The sequence below is a fragment of the Artemia sp. Qi Xiang Cuo genome, chromosome 16 (assembly GCF_049724085.1).
Source record: "Artemia sp. Qi Xiang Cuo chromosome 16, ASM4972408v1, whole genome shotgun sequence".
Classification (NCBI taxonomy): domain Eukaryota; kingdom Metazoa; phylum Arthropoda; class Branchiopoda; order Anostraca; family Artemiidae; genus Artemia; species Artemia sp. Qi Xiang Cuo.
Window position 1 is genome coordinate 17901018 of NC_142809.1, and position 8418 is coordinate 17909435.

At 35.9% G+C, this 8418-nt stretch overlaps 1 protein-coding gene across 1 annotated transcript in view; it reads right to left on the reverse strand.

The window, feature by feature from the left end:
- LOC148942643 (partner of xrn-2 protein 1-like) overlaps window positions 1-8418 on the reverse strand; it is a 19783-nt gene extending 11365 nt beyond the window's left edge. Inside the window, exon 1 of the mRNA XM_089102497.1 lies at window positions 8323-8418. The gene's annotated coding sequence lies outside the window, so the exon portion shown is untranslated. The remainder of the gene's footprint in view (window positions 1-8322) is intronic.

The window sequence follows — 8418 nt, forward strand, 5'->3', positions numbered from 1 at the left end:
TGTAACACCTAAATACTTGACACAAGACTTCCTTTCAATCTCGCAATAACTGTATTTTAATCGAGAAATCCATGGGTAATATATAGCTGTTCTTGAGAATATGATAAAACTACTCTTAGCTGGGTAAGTGGTATATGCAGGAATGGGGTACAAGGTGCAGCACGGTACTTATCTGTCATCTAGCATTCTTTAAAAAATCCAATAGAGCCACCTAATATAGTTCCTTCAATGGTGGACATGACAGTTCTATCATTTTGGTAAGTTGCTATTTTTGTTTTTGAGAAAATCAACTTCAAAGTGTCAGCTATAGCCCCCAGAAAATATTTGGGCAATAGTTTTTTGTGCTTTTTGTAATGGTTTGCAGAAATTGTGTGTTTAAAATAGCAAACAAAAGCTAAAACATCAGGCCACGTCATGTGGACATATGGCAGAAAAATATGCAACAGTAAAAAAAATCAGACACAATTTGCAAGTAGAGGTTGCATGGTATATACTGGGACAAGGACAAGTGGCGTGCAGTGGGACATGTCCAAGTATATACCACATGAATTCTTACAGTTCAATCCATACATTACGTCTTTTCTTATCTGTTATTACTTGTATCCTAATGATAAAAATAACTTATACAACTTTTTTTTTCAGATTTGACATCAGAATAGAAGAAAATACCACAATTTCCAAGACTTAAGTGGGAGGAATATTCTAAATTGGTTGCTGAAAAGAAAATTGACCAACATTTCATGATTAAAACAGCTATTGTAGACCTAGAGGCTGCTGGTTTCATTGACCAAGTTACCTCAGAGGCAGCTGAACTAAACATTGTCATGAATAAAGACAAATGCTTGGTCACAACATTTTCTTTTCTTTGGAATACTCAACCGTCTTTTGACCCTCATATTGCTTCCGAGCTAATAAGTCATTAAATAGCTTTACTTGGTGTGGTGATTTCTTCTGACCTCTCATGGCGGGATAATACAAAGACGATTGGAAAAAAAGCTAACAGTGCAATCCAAATGCTAAAAACACTGAACAAATTTTGAGTTCATAAGGACAAGCTGAAACTAATATTTTGCACTTTCATCCACCCCTTAGTTGAATATGCCTGTCCAGTTTGGCAACTTTGCCCTTACCCAGGATGAAACTGATAAAATAGAACAAGTTCAGAAGAGATCACTGCCAATCATTTATGGCTGTTCCCCTCTACCTTACTCTTTATACCTCAAAGAATTTAAACTTGAATCCCTTTCTTCCTGCCAAAAAAAAAATTATACCAAAGATTTGGCTCCTCCCTCCTCCACCATCCCATCTACCGATGAGTCCGTCCCCAACCTTTTGTCGCTAGAAGATCTCGTCCCCCCCCCCCAGGGCAGTGGCTGCGAAGGTTCCAAAACTGAACCCAGTCCACTGTAACACCATGCACTACAGTAAAAGCTTTGTGCCAAGCTTTATGAAATATTACAATGATCTCTAGTGTTTTTATCCTTTAGTTTATTTATCCTGACAAAGTTTTATCAGACAACTTTATTTTGCTATTTATGACTAAGAGACATCATGTTTAGGCTTTGCCCACAAGAGCTATGTCTTGTTTTTGAATTAAATGAACTTGAGTTTAGAGGCTGGCTTACCAATTAGGGCAGTGGCAGAGAAACATGGAGTGTCACATTCAGCCCTTCAGACACTACCAAAAATATTCAGAACTCAGTGATGACAAAAAAGCGAATTACAGTGGTGCCCAAAAGTTTGGATTTGCTATTTTTATGCCTCAAGAAGAAGCATCACTCTCTCAATACCTTTTGCAAGCAAGCAGAATGTGTTATGGTTTGACCAGTCAAGACACTAGAACCCTTGCTTACAACTATGCTGTTGCAAACAACAAGACTGTCCCAGACAGCTGGACAGACTCCAAAGAATATGGTATTTACTGGTTAGCTGGATTTCGGGCTCAAAACCCAGAGCTTTCACTTAGAAAGTCAGAGGCAACAAGTTTGGGGCATGCCACAAGCTTTAACCAGCACAATGTACAGGAGTTTCTCTCAAACTTGCAGTCAGTTCCAACTCCACAGGTTTTTGCCAAGAGGGGTAGGAAAATAGTGGGCAAAGTAACCTTAGCTGAGCATGGTGTGCTTGTGACTATGGCTAGAACCATATCTGCCAGCAGGCAGTACCTTTCCCCCTACCTTATATTCCCATGCAAGAAATTTCAACCTCACATGCTGACTGGTACTCCTGCTAACTCTGCTGGAGGAGCCCTGCCTTCTGGATGGGTAAACCAAGAACTGTTTCTGGAATATCTCAAACATTTTAAGACTTACTTGCACACTTCTCCTGAAAGCCCAAAGCTTCTGATAATGGACAACCACGAGTCCCACATTTGTTATGCAGTTGTACAGTTTGCAAAAGAGTCTGGTATCACTTTACTAACAATACCACCTCACTGCAGCCATTGGACGTTTGTTGTGTATTTTCCCTTCCAATGCCAATACAACAAGGCTTTGGACAACTGGAGTCTGTCCAACCCAGGGAAGACTGTGACAATATACAAGATTGCATCTCTTGTTGGCCAAAGCCTCCCCATATCTTTCCCACAAAACAACATAATGAGGGGCTTCAAAAAGGCAGGGATATGACCCTACAAGCCAGACATTTTTACAATAAAATAAAAGTCCAAATTGGGAAAGGCAGTGTGGTCTCCAAAATTATCTAAGACATTTTTACAGAAAAGGATTTTCTAACCTCTGTTGTAACTGACAGACCTGCACCTGATGCTTTGGATCCAGTTGAAACAGGAAACAACCTGGTCAAAACCCCAAGTACAAGTAGGCCTGAACAATCATCTACAGCTGTTTCAGTTCCTGTGATGCCAGAACAAGTTTGACCGTACCCTAAATCCAAGCAACATGTACTGAGTGGCAGAGGTAGGAAGAAAGGCTCTACAAAGATTCTTACTGACACTCCTGTGAAAATACAGCCTGAAGAACAACAAACCAAAAAAAAAAGACAAAAAAGCACAGGCTGACAGGGCTAGAGGAAAGTTGGGATGATTGGAAGAGCTGGAAAAGCAAACAAAGACCAGACAACAATAAAGCTATTTGTGGATTCAGAAGGAGTGATGATAAAAAATGATTCTTGATGATGACAATGATGAAACTAGGCAAATTAGAAGATAAAAGCAAGAAAGAGGAAGAGATCTTTGACAGTGTCTCTGCAGGAGATTGTGTTAAAGTTGTTTACAAACAAGAGTATTTTTCCTGGGTCTGTCCAAGTGAAAAGCAAGAACAGTGTCAGAGTGAGTGCCATGTGCATAGCCAGTCTAAGAAAGTAGAAGTGGCTGGACTGAAAAGACTCAATATTTTATCCAAGGGAAGACAGTTTTGAAAAAGTCATCACCTCCTACCCCAGCAACCGCTACAACTTCCAGAGCAGCATCATACTTTGTTTTTGCTGACTGGTAGTCTAGTCTTGTGACGAAAAGATGAAAAGAATTTAGTTTGGACTCTAGGTATGGTAGACTACTTGACAAGTTTCAGGTGATGACCTCTAGTACTTGAGCTGGAACCAACAGTAGCAAATAATGCTGGGAGAGTATTAGCCCTCATTAACTTATAGGCTAGAATGGCATCCCCTGTATTTCTCCTGTAAACAAGTGTAGGGAAATTTAGCTTTGATAGTCTTACTGGGTAGGATAGTCTTACATGCCAGGTCATGCTGATATGTCTCTGCACATCTTCAAAAACGTTTATGTCTTTTTTAAAATATGGGGAGGCAAGAGACTTTCCAATTTCAAGCTTAAGATGCAAAAGTCCCTTATATAGAACACTGATGACTTTAGGGGAATAAGTGAAAAGAGTATGCTTAATCAGTCCTATAGCTGAACTAGCACCAGCAGCAGACCTATAGAATTTGGGATGCATCTTGTAATGCCCCTGAACAAGGGTGATCAGCAGAAAATAGAATCTATCCAAAGATGGGTGACAAAAGTTGTTGATGGATCAAGAATCTCAACTACCCATCTTGAATGAATAAACCACAGCTCCCAATGTGCATGTAAAGACATTGACAATGTGGTGTCAGAGTGACTTATAAGCTTTTAAATGTTGGCTCCTCCTGTCAAAAGCCCTTTCAATTTAATGAATTCTCCAGGACACAGGGGCATTGCAAGAAGTTGTTCCAGAAGAGGGCATATAGTAGAGTCTACAACCACTACTTGTCCAATAGAGTGGTTGCCTATTGAAACAATCTTTGTGGTATTGCTGTCATCTCTTTCTCTGTTGGTGCCTTTAAGATTGATGTTGACAAGAATTCATTTATGAGACTATGCAAGATAGAATGGGATATAATCAAGTAAATGGCTCACATCATCACTGGCCAGCAAACTTACAGAATTATTCCTTTTTTCACTGGACAATGCAATTTTAAGGTAAGTATTATGATACTGTTTTTATTTTACTAAGACCTTTCCTTATGAAGAGCTGTAACTCTGCACTATAACCTTATTATATTTGGGAATAATATTGAATGGTAATCAAGTGACAAGTCCTAGGTTATGCTTTTGTATTTTTAGCCTAGCCTAGTGCTTAGTAGATTTTAATTTTTTCACATATTTTAGCTTGGAAGAAATATAGTAACTGCTTCTGGGGCAAATTCTTTTTAGAACCCTTAAAGGGGCTTAAGACATCCCGTAGTTGGCCAACCAAAAGCATAGAAATGCACTTATAAAGAAAAACTTGCTAGTGAGAAAAAATTGCCAGTTGTAGCTGATTCAGGAATGGTAATATTACTCTGGTGTAAGCCTAAGATTCCAGTTACAGACAAGGAAACATGTTATGAAAACAATTATCACTTCATAATATGCAGAATAATCCTATTTAACATATTTTACTGGGGGTGAACCTTCATCTTCACTTCTTTCCTTGTATTCCCAGTTTTTCCTATCACATTCCTAAATATTTTTGTCTAGTCTCTAAGTCTTGAAAATCATTTATAAACAAATGTACAAATGAGATTGGTAAATTTGCAGTTGGCTATATGATTTAGCTAGGATGAAAGTGAAAATGTCATTTGATGCCTTTGTAAATATTCTTTCAAAATTCAATAATTGCATCTTGAGCCCTTAAAGGGGCCCCAAAGGTATTTCATTTTTGTAACCACACAGAGAAGTTATAAACACTAGTTAAAGTATTGAAAAGTGGTTAAAAAAATAACTAGTTTATAAATAAGTTGTTCAAGAGTTATATATAATATCCCAAAAATGCTTATTTATAACTCATTTATGATATAAACTATTTATATAAACTGTTTTCCTACCATTTCCTATCAATTTAAGTGTGTGTTTTTCAAATACCATCAACTAAAAACAGAGGCAGAATTTTGTGATTCAAAACTTTGCTGTCAAAAATTCAGGGTATAAATTTGCACATTAGGGGGGGGCAAAGTTCATGGTATATTTGCAGTGGGCTACATAATCTAGCTTGGATTAAAGTGAAAATGTAAATTGACACTTTTTATGCTCTTTCATATTTCATATAAAATACCTTTGGGGCCCCTTTAAGGGCTCAATATCCAATTAGCCCCAGAAACAATTATTGAATTATGAAAGAGCAAAAAAGGCATCAAATGACATTTTCAATTTCATCCTAGCTAAATTATATAGCCAAACTGTAAATTTACCATGCTATCTAATCTAACCTAATTTATCACTATTTTTCTATTGATATGTTTTTGTGAGAAATAATTAGATGGCATATACATATATAAAGTATTTGAAAATGGAAAAATGCAGTCAAATCCATGATTATTTTTCAGAATTTTGTTTAAAAATTGTACAGCAGTGAAGGAAGTGAAGATAAAGGTTCTCCCTCTGCAAAATGTGTTAACTAGGATTATTCTGCATATTATGAAGCAAGAATTGTTTTCTTAACATGTTTCCTTATGTATAGCTGTAATCCTAGGCTTATACTGTTACTTCCATCAATCTTAACAGTAAAATGTTATTTTGAAAATAATTTTTAAAACAAACTTTTAATTGGAATTTTTAAAGAGCTTGGAACCCTCTGAAGAAACTATCCCAGCAAAACAAAAAGTACACCATTGGAATCATGACTGCTGAATGTTTTACATGGGAAACTTTCAGCCCACACATTGAACAATAAGGAAAATTACATTTGGTAAAATTCTAGTTTAGCTGCTTTTTCCTAACATGGAAAGGGGTTAGGCTAGGAAAATGAAACTTTTAGGGATGGGTCTACAGACTAAAATATGTCATGGGAAGTTATTTTGAAGTGCCTACCTCCACCCCTTCTCTCTCTAGAGGGCATTGACCTTTAAAAATCTTTATGTTATAAAAATGAAATTTTGCAAAATAGATCTTCTGGTTAAATGAAGTACAACAAAATTATTTTCAGCTTCACAGCTTTGGTCAATCCAAATTTATAAGGTTTTAAAGATATGCAAACACATTTCTTAAATTTTGAAAAGAAAATGTTTAATATGGCTCAAAATTCTACTCAAATAACAGGAAATACATTTTCAGAACTACAGCAAGAGAAAAAGAAATTGATAACTGAAAGTTAAGGTAAAATGTTGTTTTGTCATAATTGCAATAGGTCAAGTAGTGATTAATAGGTCAACCTGTCAAGTAGGCAAATTTCTAAGACCTAGAAAGCAGAAGAGAGTTAACATAGAAGCTTGGTAATATCTTCCCAGAGTATATTTGGGCTATCTATGTGGGACAATACAGAAAATTTTTTCTTTATATCTGAGCAATAGAATATTGTCATTTACTACCATTTAGAATGCAGTATAAAGTCAAACAGAAGACAATATCATGCTTTCTCCAAATATTTAGAATGATAAAGTCATACAGATGACTTTTTATGGCTTATTCTTTTATAAAGCAAACATAAATAAAGTAATACAGATGACTTTTTATACCTCTCACTATCAGGAGCATCATTTGGGGGTGACGGTAATAAGCCATCCATATGACTAGGCCTATATTTAGGCTACTCTATTGTATTACAAGGTAAAAAGCCATCTATATGACTTTATTTAGGTTGCTCTATAAATGATATTATATAGGCCTACAAAAGCCATCTGTTTCAATAATCATTTTATTTGGAAATGAATTTTACCCCCATCCCTATATATACCAATTCATGGTATATATTTGCACATTAGGGGTGGGGGAAGGGGAGAAGTTTAAACTTACCTCTCATTTACATAAGAAATAAAATTTACCCCCACCCCCCTAATATGCAAATATTTAGACTACCCTGAATCAGTATATATAGGAGTGGGGGTAAAATTAATTTCCAACAAAAATGATTATTATATTTGGAAACAGCATATAAAAAGGCATTGAGTGGTATGTTTACTTTATTCATAAGTCAATAGTAGGTCTAGTATTTTAAGCCTAGGATTCCTGCTGGACATAAGGAAATGTATTAAGAAACAATTCTTACTCCATAATATGCAGAATAATCCTATTTAATGCATTTTGCAGGGGGAGAGCCTTTATCAGTCAATGTCTACCAAATCATATTATTGAGTTAGGACTAAAGTGAATACACCGTTTGTTGCCTTTTTTTATGCTGATTAGGAATATTATAAGCATTTCTATTGGAAATAAATATCAGCCCCCCTCCCCCCTATATCTGCCAATTCAGGGTTTGGTTAGGTCTACCCTATATAGGGGGGGGGGGCTGAAATTCATTTCCAATAGAAATGCTTATTATATTCATAATCAGCATAAAAAAAGGCATCAAATGGTGTAGGCCTATTCACTTTATTCCTAACTCAATAATATGATTTGGTAGATATTGACCCCTTTATCTTCACTTCTTTCCTTGTTTTCCTAGTTTTTCTAAGGAATTCATGAATTTCTTAAAACCTATAGCCTATAGGCTATTCCCAGAATATATACCATCACCCCCCCCCCCCTAATACGCTAATATATACCTAGAATTGCATCCTCAATCTAAATATAACATCTATTTGCATCACAAATGAACTTTACTCCCATATTAGCCATATGGTGGATGTCCAGCCTAGCCTACTAGAAATTTACCCAAAATGGTATTCACCCTGAAGTGATTACTACATTTGGAAAGAGCACAAAAATGATAACAAGTAATGTATTCAATTTCTTCCTAGCTGAACTAACCTATATGATAGGCTAAAGTTAAAATTTTATAGGCTATACTTAGTTCAGAATGGGAACCTTGGCACAGAAATTAGCAGAATTTCATCCAATAGTACTATCTAAATTTTATTTGAAAATAAACTCCAACAAATAGATTAACCATCTATTTGGGATATTTTTACCTTATTATGAAGAGAAAAATATATAAGGCTATTTTTAGCAGGGCAGATTGAAATTGTCTTCTCTTTCTTCCAGCGAAAATCAAATGGGTCGTCAAA